We start from the raw sequence: 13,315 nt of genomic DNA, 5'->3' as shown, positions 1-13,315 counted from the left end.
ACGCTTCCTACCATGTGCAGAACCAGGTGAAGTGCCTTGCGACCTGCTAATGTTGCTCTGCATGCATAGCCTATGGCGCACGCGAATGGATGTCAGGCATGAGCATGCTGTTGTGCATCCTGCACATGAGTATTTCATTGAAAGCATCATGTACAGTCGCGAGCAAAAAATATTAGCACAGATCACTGGCGATTAGAATTCGTATATCTCACCACGCGGCGCTGCGGTACGCAGACCTGCCTAACGGGCCGCTTCCATGTTTGCAGCCTAGGGGGGGACGGCAGGAAGTAAGCTTTATCAAGCGTGCACTGCCCGAGCGTTGAAGTGCCGACCCTACGTGACTGTGCTTGCGGCATTTATTTTGGCTCGGTTATCACGAGCAAAGATTGCTCCTTTTTATTACTGTTTTTTATCTCCGCATGGTTTGTCAAAAGTAACTCGCGGGAACAATAGATGATAGCGCTGCTTTTAGCCAGTAATTTTGCTGTCCGTGGCAGTCCACTGAACCCCCCTAATACTATAGAATGGGAACGGCCCGGCACTCTCGTTATCAGCCTCTTCGCCACCCGCAGCGCCACGCGTTGTCATTCCGGCACTCTGGTGTTCCGTCGTGTGTGCTAATCTTTTTTACCCGCGACTGTACACACAGGAAGTTTTCGAACAGCGAGCTCCACAACCTGAGTGGTTGCCTGTCCTCGACCAACTAAAATCATTTAATCCATTTTATCATCGTGCACTAGCTAGAAACTGACCAGTGCTTTTATTGTCATGTCATTGTATTTTTGGGTTTTGTTTTTCCGGCCAAGTCGGTAATAAAGAAGAAAAAAAAGCCTCCGTGGCGCAATCGGCTAGCGCATTCGGCTGTTAACCGAAAGGTTGGAGGTTCGAGCCCTCCCGGGGGCGAGCTAAATGTTTTGTGCTTCTCTTAATCCCCCACCTTCCTTTTTCCGTTTTGACGGTTGAGCTCTTGCCCCCTGCTCATATTTAGCCCCCCTTGTCTTTTCTGCGCTGCCTTGTCCATCTCTTCAAAAATGAAGAAGCTCTCGTCCTATGTTTCTTTCGCCGTTTTTTTTTTGCTTCCCCATTTCCTTCATTCAAAAATGGACTGCACCAAACATGCCCAGTTTGCTCCATTTCAGCAGCCGAGTCCTGCTCTGCGAACGCGAGCGTCGCGGCATATCAAGTCTCTACCCTTAACGTTAGGGGTAAGCGTAATCGTAGGAGGCAACAGCAGGTACGGCATCTCTTAAAGAAATGGAGCGTGTGTGTAGCCGCTATCCAGGAACCAAAGTTGTCCTCTGATGAAGAGACAGAAGCTGCTCTCGAGCCTTTTTTGTCGGAATACAGCATTATTGTTAGCCACGCGAGAGGCTTATCCGGAGGTTGTATGCTCTTCCTGGCGAACACGCTAGAGATGACAGCCATGTCTTATTGCATAGATGACGAGGGGCGACTTATATGCTGTGATCTCACAATTTCAGGTGTACAGTGGCGGGTTATTTGTGTTTACGCCCCCATAAAGCAGCGCGATAGAAGGCTTTTCTTTCTGTCATTAGTTGAACATTTGTGCACGGACCGCAAAATTATATTGTTGGGAGATTTTAATTGCGTTTGTAGGGATGAGGACCGATCAGTGGTATGTAAGAGATACGACCCTAGTGCTGCATTACTTATCGATTTGGTTTCTGAACATAATCTTGTGGATGTGGGACAGGAAATAGCCGACAGTGTACATTTCACTTATTTTCAGTTTTCCTCTAATGCTCGCCTTGACAGAATTTACGTTTCTGTAGACGCGTTAGCAAGTGTGTGTGGCTACTGGGTGCGGCCCATCTTCTTCAGTGACCACTGTATGGTGTCTCTTCAGATAGCGAGGTACACTCGGCATGTGCTTCACCCTCGATGGGAGTTGTGGAAGATGAATAACTGTCTGCTCTCAGACGAAATCTTTCAGCGTGCTGTACCTACTTGTTTGAAAGACGTATGGTCACGCCGTGATCTGTCCGTTTTTCAAAAGTGCGACTTGTTTAAACAGCAGATCAAAAACTTGGCAATTGAGGCCTCAGCAAGAATCGCTTTCCTGAAGAGACACCACCTTCGTGAGCTTGGGCGCACCCTAATGGAGCTACATGAGCTAGAGAGGGTTAGCCCGGGTGCCTATCTCGAAGAGATTAATAACGTAAAAGCAGAGCTTCAACAATTTGCGACAGAAAGATATAAGGGGGCCTTGATAAGATCTAGGTCCCGAAGGTTTCTTGACGAGCAACCTTCTCGTCGGGCCCTGAGTGATGAAAGAGAGAATGCTCTTGCGAAGGAAATATTGGAAATTCAGTATGGTGATTGCACATACAGCGATGTGCCTGGTATTCTTGCTGCTTTCTTCGACTATTATCGGAAGTTGTTTGGCAGTTGCGAAGATCCAAATCAGGGTTTCGATTACAGTTCCTCACTCGGAAACTTCCCTCGACTTGACGATGAGAAGTGTGCTATAGTGAAGGGACCTATCACTTTGGATGAAATTCAATCAGCCATTTCTGCCCTGCAGCGCCAGAAATCTCCTGGGCCAGATGGTATTACTAGCGAATTCTGTAAAACATTTTCGCCTTGCCTAGTGCCTGTTTTGATGGAAGTTTTCCAAGCATCTTATGATGTGGGTGTCCTGCCTCCCACTTTCTATGCTGGGCACGCAATATTAATTCCCAAAAGCAAAGATACTAATCGGTTGAAAACTGTTGAGGGATATCGTCCAATTTCCCTCTCCAATGTTGATTACAAAATTTTTGCCAAGGTTCTTTGCAGTCGTCTGCAGCTCGTCATTCTGGACTTGATAGGTTCACATCAGGTCTGTGGTATTAGAGGCCGCAGTATTCAAACACATATCCATATTGCACGTTCAGTATTAGAGACAGTATCAGATGAGACAGGCCAGGTAGCTCTGATTCAAATTGACTTGGCGAAGGCGTTTGATAAAGTTCGGCATAATGTCTTGTTCGCGGTCTTGGAGTATGCAAATATTGGTGACGTCTTGCTCAAAGGCATAAGGCTGTGCTATAAGAAGTCCTATACAAGGGTAATTGTTAATCAGGAGCTAACGAACCCAATACCACTAGAAGCATCTGTTCGTCAAGGATGTCCACTGTCTCCATTGTTGTTTGCCCTATATCTGGAACCCCTCTGTCTCAGTATTCTTAACAGCGCAGCTATCCGCGGTTTCTCTCTGGCTCAATGTGAAGTTAAAGTTTTAGCCTACGCTGATGATGTCGCCCTCTATTGTTCTGACAAAAAGGGTGTACTTGAGGCTTTACACTTGACTAAACAGTTCTGCGATGTATCAGGCGCGCCTCTTAATTTAGATAAATCCAAAGGCTTTTGGTTGGGTCATTGGGGAACTAGGCCAAGCCAGTTACCGCCCACCACGTGTGGGCGGTAACCTAGGGCAGCCCAGAAGCCGCGAAGAAATTAGCCGCCTTGAAGGAGCTTGAGGTAAAGGGACGCCGGTGCATCGTTTTCGACCCGGAGGATCAGCAAGTAAAGCTGCGCCTGCATTGGATGCTGCACGGCGTCGCTGACGACGACATCCGGACTGCTTTCGCGGCGTTCGGAAACGTGACCGAGGTGACGCGGGAGCGTTGGCGCGTTCAAGGAATGAAAGAGAAGGGATCCACCACGACAACAGTGCTGCTCAAGTTGAAGTCAGGTGTGAAGGTAGACGACCTGCCCCACCAGGTTCGAGTCGCCGGCGAGTTGGCTCTCGTGGTGGTGCCCGGGCGGCCGATGCAGTGCCTGCGTTGCCACGGCGCGGGTCACGTTCGTCGCGACTGCAAGGTTCCCAGGTGCTCCAAGTGCAGGCGCTACGGACATGCGGACGAGGACTGCGTCCGTACCTACGCGTCTGCGACCGGGCTCGGAGGGAAAGGAGACAGCGGGGAGCTGGTGGATGTCGCTGAGGCTGAGGACGCAGCGAGGGGTACCGACGAGTTTGGCAACCTCCCCGTGCCGCTGGACACGTCGGCGACTTCAAGCGGCGACGCCCCCCTTGCCAGTGGACCAGGACTCCAGCCACCAACGGGAGACTCGCCTCAGTCAAAGGAGGCGACTTCTGTGGATGCAAAAAGCCTACCAGTGCCCACGGACTTTGTAGCGAAGGAGCCGACCGAGGGTCACCGGCAGAACACCGGTGGCCGTGCGACCACTGTGGCTACGCCTGGGAAGCGTCCCCATGGAGACACCAGCCCCGACGGCGACAAGGAGGCGGCGCCCAGCGTAGAGGAACCACCAGCAAAGACGCATCATGCAAGGCGGACCACTTTTCGGCCGCGCCCTTAGCTTGCGAACGAGAAGCGCGCCAGCGACAAGGCGCCTTCCGAGAGCAGGGCCAGGTGCACGCTCAGGATGACGCCGGCGGCGACGGCGGCGGTGGCGTCTAGCCATGTGCTGGACGCGAGAGGTAAGCACCATGCTTTCGGTCTCTTCTTATGAAAAAATTGCTCCTGCATCTCCGCTGAAAGTCGCCTCCCTGAATGTTAGAGGGCTGGCAGGAAAAAGAAAGCAAGGCCAGCTCTTTCGGCTTTTAACGGAGCACGGCATAGATGTACTGGCTGTGCAGGAGATGAAAGTCGACGGCGAAGAAGAGACCGGGAGCATGGTGCAACGTTTCACGACCTCGTTTTTTGCTGTCGTTAGCCACGCTGTAGGCACATCGGCTGGCTGTGTTCTTTTTCTAAAGAAGTTGCCGGGGCTAGAAGTGCAAGCTCATTTCTCTTGTGTGTCGGGCCGGTGTGTCTTCCTTGACTTTCGATTGAATAACTTTGAGTGGCGGATTATTTGTCTGTACGCGCCCAATGAAGCAGAAGAAAGGGCGCAGTTTTTTTATAGCATCGAACAGCGCCGTTGTAGTGACAGACAGCTGATCGTCCATGGCAATTTTAATTGTGTTCTTAGTGCGCGAGATAACACAAGCCCTCGACCTTTTAGAGATGCAAGCACACAAGTGTTATCGCGAATGGTGGAGAAATGAAACATGGAAGATGTGGCAGAGTGTCTTGAGGGAACGCGTACAGTACAGCTCACACACTTCCAGGGTTCTAGCCATGCACGGCTGGGCCGCATTTATGCATCCGTTGATGTCTTACCTGAATGTAATAGTTACGAAGTTGTGCCATTATCTTTTTCAGACCATTGTTTAGTTAAATCTTGTTTTGGGATGGTAAAGAGAGGGAATTCTTTTTCGTGGGAAATGTGGAAATTCAAAAATAAACTCCTGCAGGACGAACTGTATACCCGTATAGTAAAAGATGAAATTGCAAAAATAGGCCCCGGTAAAAATATGCACATCTGGCAACAGTGGGAGCTGTGTAAAGAAACTATAAAAATTAAAGCAATAGAGAGGGCTGCCCGTATACGGTTTCAAGAAAAACAGAAAGAGACAGAGTTAAGGAAGCTGCTAAATAGGTTTCTTCAACAGGAATCTCTAGCGCCGGGGAAATGGACTCAAGATGTAAGGAAAACAAAGCAAAAACTAGAATTGATCGAACAAGAACGGCATCGGGGAGCGTTAGTGAGGGCAAGGGCAGAAGACATAGCTGCAGGGGAGGCGCCATCGAAACGAGCGCTAGGGTTGGAAAAAGCAAACGCTGAAAGGAACCACATCGACAAAATAGAATGGGGCGGTGTCTTGTCGGCGGACAACGACCACATAAAAGCAGCTTTCAACGAGCATTACCAAGCGCTCTTCGCATCCCACATGGTAGACACTATCACATTTAAAGATAAGTTTCTGGAGGCGATGCCGCGTCTCGGTGATGACGTAAAAGGTAGATTAGAAATGGCTATCACTGAAGCCGAAGTAGAGCATGCAATCGCCAGTTTAAACCCCGGTAAATCGCCGGGACCAGATGGGCTCAGCGCGCGTTTTTACAAAGAATTCAAGCACGAAATTGCCCCTCTCTTGAACGTGATCTTTAACACAGCCTACACAGCAAATGCACTGCCTCCGTCATATGGGTCATCCCACACGGTGCTCATTCCTAAAACGGATCAAATAGATAAATTCCGACTGGTTACAGCCTACAGACCCATAGCACTTACGAACGTTGAATATAAAATTTTTATGAAGGTTTTGGCTCGGAGGTTGCAGACGGTGATTAAGGATATAGTTGGGCCACACCAGGCGTGTGGGATAAAAGGGAGGTCAATAATGTCCAATATTCATAAGATGCGAAGTGTGCTTGAGTGTTGTGATGACTCGAATGGTCGGGTGGCCATTCTCCAGGTCGACCTTGAGAAAGCTTTTGACTGCGTCGATCACGAAATTTTGTTTTCTATTTCGGACCATGCGAATGTTGGGTCAGTTATCCGCAAGGGCGTGGCCCTGGCGTGCCGAAACTGCACGACGAGATTGATCGTAAATAAGAGTCTGGGGGCCACCATTAGCGTGCAGCGTTCGGTGCGACAGGGCTGCCCTCTCAGCCCTCTTTTGTTTTGTATATATATTGAGACATTGTGTATTAAAATATTTAACAATGATAACGTAAATGGGTTTAAGTTACAAGCAGCCGAGGTGAAGCTGCTGGCGTACGCAGACGATGTTGCAGTTTGTACGGTTGACCACGAGAGTATGATCGAGGCTGTCAAATGTGTCCGTCAGTTCTCTCAGGTTACCGGAAGCGGGGTGAACTGGGCCAAGTGCCTTGGGTTCTGGCATGAACGGTGGCCATCGAAGCCTGACCACTTTGCCAATGTGACGTGGGCGAAAACCCCGACCAAGTACTTAGGCGTCGAGCTTGATGGTTACCACCAAAGCGAGCAATATTGGCAAGAGCAGACGAAAACGCTACGGGAGAAAGCGAAGAAGTGGACAGGTGCCAACTTATCGATTTTCGCCAGGGCTACTGTATGTAACCTTTTTTACATCAGTAAACTTTGGTTTGTTATGCAAGTTTTGCATTGTTCGCGTGTAAACATACATAGGCTCCACAGGATTTCGCTGTCTTTGTTTGGGCTGCTGAATGGGAACGCTGCAGCAGAACAAATTTATTCCGTCGGGTAAAGGCGGCTTTCGACTTGGACACCTCTTTTTGCGGAAAGTGGTCAATCGGTTTTTGTTTTTCCGCGACGTTTCTGACCCTTTCTTGCGCACTGTCTGCCAAGTTAGGCTGCGGCGCCTACTGCCGGAGTTTGTTGTCTCCACCGAAGAAGTTACGTGTGGTATTTTCGGCTATTACAGAGAGGTCGTCGCAAGTCTTAGATTTCTTTCAGTGCGTTTCTCTAATGAATATTTGTCCTGTGTAAAACGGAAAAAGCTGTACCACGATTTATGTGACACTGTTTTACCACAACCTTTGTATAGAGTCTTATACAGTGGAGGCCCAGGCTCGGACGTCTTAAAGAGGGTAAAGAAAATGCAGGTGCCGCCAGGAGCTAAGACCTTTTTCTTTAAATTACACACCGGAACGTTGCCAGTAAAGAAATTTTTTGAGGAAAAGGATTTATTTCTACCTTGGGGTTCGCATTGTTTAATCTGTAAGCAGCCGGAAACAGTAGACCATGTTTTTTTACATTGTTGGGAAGGGGTTTATTTTTGGGATGTTTTGCAACGGACTATGAAGAAAGACTTCCCCCTAGATTCGCATGGCATTCGATATTTAAGCATTGATAATGACGACGGGGTTCCATTTGATTTAATTATGCTCCTGGGTCTCCACTGTATATGGCGCTCAAGAATGGCAGGCTATCACTGTGACAGGGAAGCACGCCCCGCCCGAATTTATTTCCGAGAGTGTATGGACTGGTTTGTCGCTATACAAAAAGCGGCTGCGGAACCTCCCGAGTGGCTCTCAAGGGTAGAGCCTTTGTTGTCCTTGCGGGAGTTTTAATCTGACGAAGCCAGCCTGACGCTGGCTGAGTATGACTTTCAGTGTGTTCATTGTCTTGTATTATTGCTTTTGTGATTTGTCTGTTCTTTTTCGTGCCGTGTTGTTTTCCAAAGCCAGGAAATAAAGAAAAAAAAAAAAAAAGCCTCCGTGGCGCAATCGGCTAGCGCGTTCGGCTGTTAACCGAAAGGATGGAGGTTCGAGCCCTCCCGGGGGCGAGCTAAATGTTTTGTGCTTCTCTTAATCCCCCACCTTCCTTTTTCCGTTTTGACGGTTGAGCTCTTGCCCCCTGCTCATATTTAGCCCTCTTTGTCTTTTCTGCGCTGCCTTGTCAGTCTCTTCAAGAATGAAGAAGCTCTCTTCCTGTATTTCTTTTGCCTTTTTTTTTTGCATCCTATTGCCATCATTCAAATATGCACAGTATCAAGCTTGTCGAGCTTCCTCCATTTCACCAGTCGAGTTCTCCTCTGCACACGCTCAGCCTCCATGGCGCAACCTATGGCATACGATTTCTACCTGTCGACAACAAAGAAGTACCGTACGATATGATAATGCTCCTTGCCCTCCATAGTTTATGGAAAACCAGAATGCAGGTACGACACGCAGACGTCAATACACGTCCCGTCCGAGAAAATTTCATTGAGACCGTGGCGTATATCAGAGAGGTATACCGAGCCCAATCTGATCCACCAGATTGGCTGAATGTACTGTACAAGTTGCTTACTATGAAACAATTTTAAACCACACGTGTCAGCCGAAGGACCGGCGGCACTTTTATCATTGTTTTCTTTGGGATCTGTATTGTTGTTGTGAGCCTGGTAGCAAAGAAGAGGGAAGCCTCCGTGGCGCAATCGGCTAGCGCGTTCGGCTGTTAACCGAAAGGTTGGAGGTTCGAGCCCTCCCGGGGGCGAGCTAAATGTTTTGTGCTTCTCTTAATCCCCACCTTCCTTTTTCCGTTTTGACGGTTGAGCTCTTGCCCCCTGCTCATATTTAGCCCTCTTTGTCTTTTCTGCGCTGCCTTGTCAGTCTCTTCAAGAATGAAGAAGCTCTCTTCCTGTATTTCTTTTGCCTTTTTTTTTGCATCCTATTGCCATCATTCAAATATGCACAGTATCAAGCTTGTCGAGCTTCCTCCATTTCACCAGTCGAGTTCTCCTCTGCACACGCTCAGCCTCCATGGCGCAACCTATGGCATACGATTTCTACCTGTCGACAACAAAGAAGTACCGTACGATATGATAATGCTCCTTGCCCTCCATAGTTTATGGAAAACCAGAATGCAGGTACGACACGCAGACGTCAATACACGTCCCGTCCGAGAAAATTTCATTGAGACCGTGGCGTATATCAGAGAGGTATACCGAGCCCAATCTGATCCACCAGATTGGCTGAATGTACTGTACAAGTTGGTTACTATGAAACAATTTTAAACCACACGTGTCAGCCGAAGGACCGGCGGCACTTTTATCATTGTTTTCTTTGGGATCTGTATTGTTGTTGTGAGCCTGGTAGCAAAGAAGAGGGAAGCCTCCGTGGCTGCAAATGGAACTGGAATTTCTTTTAAACGTACAAAACTTTGACCACGATCAATTGGCTGAGAACGTGAAGAAAGTGAGACATGAACTAGAAGTTATCGATACAGAGCGATACAAGGCTGCAGTCATACGTTCTCGTAGTGAAAGGTTATGGATGTGTGAGGTGCCAAACAAGCGCGCAATGAGCGATGAAAAACGGCAGGCGTCAAGAAACGAGATCAGGCAGATACGTTTCCAAAATGAAGTGACGTCAGATCCCGCGGTGATCGAGAATGCTTTTGTTGACCATTATCGCGATGTGTTCGGCAATGTCACACGCCTCGAGCCAGGCTTCGACAGCGATTTCATGATCGGAATGCCAAGACTGGATGACGATGTTAAGGACAGCCTAGAAATGCCAATAAGTGTGAGCGAGATCAAAACAGCGATAGAGAAGCTGCCGTCGGGCAAATCGCCAGGGCCGGACGGCCTAGGCGCAGCTTTTTACAAAGCTTTCAGTGAAGAATTGGCGTGCATTTTGCATAAACTTCTGTCAGAAGCGTATGAATTTAAAAAAGTCCCTCCTTCATTCCGGACATCACACACAGTGCTGATTCCAAAAACCGATGACCCGGAAAAGCTCCTTAGAGACCGATATCTCTCACCAATACAGACTACAAAATTTTTATGAAAGTCTTAGCTGGACGATTACAAGTGGTAATTAAAGAGCTAGTAGGGCCACATCAGACGTGCGGCATTAGAGAGCGCACAATTTCAACGAACACCCACATCGCAAGAAGTGTACTAGAATGTTGTGATGCCCTTGAGGGTCGAGTGGCCATGTTACAGCTTGACCTTGCGAAGGCCTTTGACCGGGTCTCGCATCAGGTGCTTTTCAGTATACTACAGCACTGTAATGTTGGGAGCATAATTTTAGACGGTGTCAAAATGGCTTATGAAGAATGTTCAATGCAGATTATCATCAACAAGTGCCTTAGTTCAAGGGTGCTAGTCCGCTCCTCTGTGAGGCAAGGATGTCCCTTGTCTCCTCTCCTTTTTGCCATATACCTCGAACCTTTCTGTAGGGCAGTCATCCTTGATGCAAACATACGTGGTTTTAGGCTGCACGCCGCTGAAGTTAAAATGCTGGCTTATGCAGATGACGTTGCAGTCTTCTGCGAGGACAGAGAAAGCGTGCTAGAGGCTGTGCGCATTGCCAGAAATTTCTGTTGCTATACTGGGGCCCAGATTAACTTTGAAAAAAGTGTGGGAATATGGCATGGGAGCTGGAATACGACACCCGCCAATTTCGCGGGTATAGAGTGGACTTCAGTGCCTGCACGGTATCTCGGGGTGCCCCTTCAGCACTATAGGGACTCGACGCAGTTCTGGAGTGAACAAACAGAAGAGTTGAGGGAAAAAACAAAAGGATGGCAGGGTCGCGGATTATCGGTGTTCGCGCGTGCGGCAGCGTGCAATGTTTTTTTGATTGCCAAAGTGTGGTATATGATGCAAGTGTTGTTCATGCCTCGTATAAATGTGCAAAAGATGCACCGAGTGTTTGCCGTCTTTATCTGGAACTCCACTTGGGAGCGGACCAGCCGTACAAACCTTTTTCGCAAAGTTCGCGATGGTGGACTAGGGCTCTCACACTTGTTTATACGACAGATCGTATCGCGATTCTTCTTCCTGCGAGATGAAAGTAACGATTTTCTCCGTACAGTCATCCAGGCGAGATTGGCGAAAACACTGCCTGAGTTCGTTGTTTCCACATCCAATGTTGCCAGTATAAGAGTGACCGGCTACTACCGAGAAGTAGTTGCTTCCTTTAGAATACTTTGTGCACGTTTTTCTTTGGAGCATTTGTCCTCAGTGACAAAGAAACAACTGTACGCGGACTTAGTTGACAGCATGCTGCCCACCCCATTGTATAGGACGGTGTACTCTGGAGGCTCAGGTAAAGATGTACTGAAGCGAGTCAGAAGGATGCCTTTAAGACCGGCGGCCAAAACGTTTTTCTTCCAGTTGCACACAAACACACTCCCTGTTAAAGTATGGCTGGAACAGAAAGGAATATTCGTGCCTTGGACAACCGATTGCTTACTGTGTAAAAAGCCGGAAACAATTGAACATGCCTTCATTGAATGCTGGGACGCAGTCTTCCACTGGGATATTTTGCAGCGCACTCTAAAAAAAGATCTCCCCATAACACCCTATGGAATACGATTTCTGCCAGTTGAAAGCGATCAAGGGATACCTTTTGATATGTTCATGGTCCTGGGCCTCCACAGCTTGTGGAGGACGAGAATGGCTTTTCGGCACGCAGATGCCAATGTGCGATCTACGCGCGATAATCTAATCGAAAGTGTTTCATATATTAGAGAAGTGTATCGTGCACAAAATGAACCCCCTGAGTGGGTTACCATCCTTGATGACTTGGTGTGTCTGAAGAAATTTTGAAATACCCGCATCGCATGCTAACGTGCTTATTCAGTATATATGTATGTATTCATTTGTGTGACCTGTCACTGTATTAGCAGGCAATAAAGAAAAAAAAAAAAAGGAAGCCTCCGTGGCGCAATCGGCTAGCGCGTTCTGCTGTTAACCGAAAGGATGGAGGTTCGAGCCCTCCCGGGGGCGAGCTAAATGTTTTGTGCTTCTCTTAATCCCCCACCTTCCTTTTTCCGTTTTGACGGTTGAGCTCTTGCCCCCTGCTCATATTTAGCCCTCCTTGTCTTTTCTGCGCGGCCTTGTCAGTCTCTTGAAGAATGAAGAAGCTCTCGTCCTGTGTTTCTTTTGCCTGTTTCGTTTGCATCCTATTGCCATCATTCAAAAATGCACGGTATCAAACTTGCCCAGCTTGCTCCATTTCACTAGGCGAGTTCTCTGCAGGCGCTCAGCCTCCGTGGCGCAATAGCCAGACGGCCTAAGTGCAGCTTTTTATAAGGGGTTTAAGAAGGAAATAGTACCAATATTGACTGCGTTGTTTAAAGAAGCCTACGTAATAAACCGGTTGCCGCTGTCATACGGGTTATCTCACACGATTCTAATTCCAAAGACAAATAACGAGGAGAAGCTCCAGCAGGTCACAGCTTACAGGCCAATTTCCTTGACTAATGTTGATTCTAAAATATTAATGAAAGTGCTAGCAAGGAGACTGCGGTTAGTAATTCAGGATATTGTTGGTCCTCACCAAACGTGCGGTATAAAGGGGAGATCAATTATGACTAACATACACACGGCAAGATCGGTGGTAGAGAGTTGTGATCTAACTAATGAAAGTGTGGCCATCCTCCAACTAGATCTCGAAAAAGCATTTGACTGTGTAGCCCACGAAATTTTGCTCAGTATTCTTGACCACGTGAAACTAGGTTCAGTAATCCGAGAGGGCGTGGCCATGGCGTACCGCGGCTGCACTATAAGATTAATTATAAACAAGAATCTGGGGGCCCCCTTCCGGGTGCAACGTTCGGTACGCGAGGGCTGCCCCCTCAGTCCCCTTTTGTTTGCATTTACATAGAGGCACTATGTTTGAACATTATTAAGAACGAGGCTGTTCAAGGTTCTAGGTTGCAGGCAGCTGAAGTCAAGTTGCTTGCGTACGCGGATGACCTTGCGGTGTTTGCTGCGAATCAGCATAGCATACGCGAAGCTGTTCTGCGTGTTGACAGTTTCAGGAAGGCAACCGGAAGTAAAGTGAACTGGGCAAAGTGCCAGGGACTTTGGCATGGGGGTTGGCCATCGACCCCAGATCTTTTTGAAAATGTGACTTGGGTAACAATCCTCACAAAATAACTAGGAGTGCCACTAAAATGCTACCGGGACAGTGATGCATATTGGAAAGAACAAGCGAACGAAGGACGGGAAAAATCAGATAGATGGAAGGGGGCACATTTATCAATCTTTGCCAGAGCGACGGTCCGTAACTTG

The 13,315-nt window shown here is 48.1% G+C and overlaps 4 non-coding genes across 4 annotated transcripts; all 4 read left to right on the top strand.

Annotated features, from left to right (window-relative positions):
- Positions 1 to 829: 829 nt before the first annotated feature.
- On the top strand, positions 830 to 903 carry TRNAN-GUU (transfer RNA asparagine (anticodon GUU)). Its single transcript has one exon. It is a non-coding gene; the product is annotated as a tRNA-Asn (tRNA).
- A 7,112-nt stretch (positions 904 to 8,015) lies between these two features.
- On the top strand, positions 8,016 to 8,089 carry TRNAN-GUU (transfer RNA asparagine (anticodon GUU)). The gene has a single exon. It is a non-coding gene; the product is annotated as a tRNA-Asn (tRNA).
- A 618-nt stretch (positions 8,090 to 8,707) lies between these two features.
- TRNAN-GUU (transfer RNA asparagine (anticodon GUU)) lies at positions 8,708 to 8,781 on the top strand. Its single transcript has one exon. It is a non-coding gene; the product is annotated as a tRNA-Asn (tRNA).
- A 3,170-nt stretch (positions 8,782 to 11,951) lies between these two features.
- TRNAN-GUU (transfer RNA asparagine (anticodon GUU)) lies at positions 11,952 to 12,025 on the top strand. Its single transcript has one exon. It is a non-coding gene; the product is annotated as a tRNA-Asn (tRNA).
- The last annotated feature ends 1,290 nt before the right edge of the window (positions 12,026 to 13,315 follow it).

This window comes from Amblyomma mixtum, chromosome 3 (genome assembly GCF_055824585.1).
Source record: "Amblyomma mixtum isolate Tamu chromosome 3, ASM5582458v1, whole genome shotgun sequence".
NCBI classification, from domain to species: Eukaryota; Metazoa; Arthropoda; class Arachnida; order Ixodida; family Ixodidae; genus Amblyomma; species Amblyomma mixtum.
Note: the sequence above shows the minus strand (reverse complement) of the source record. Positions and strands in the feature narration are given on the sequence as shown.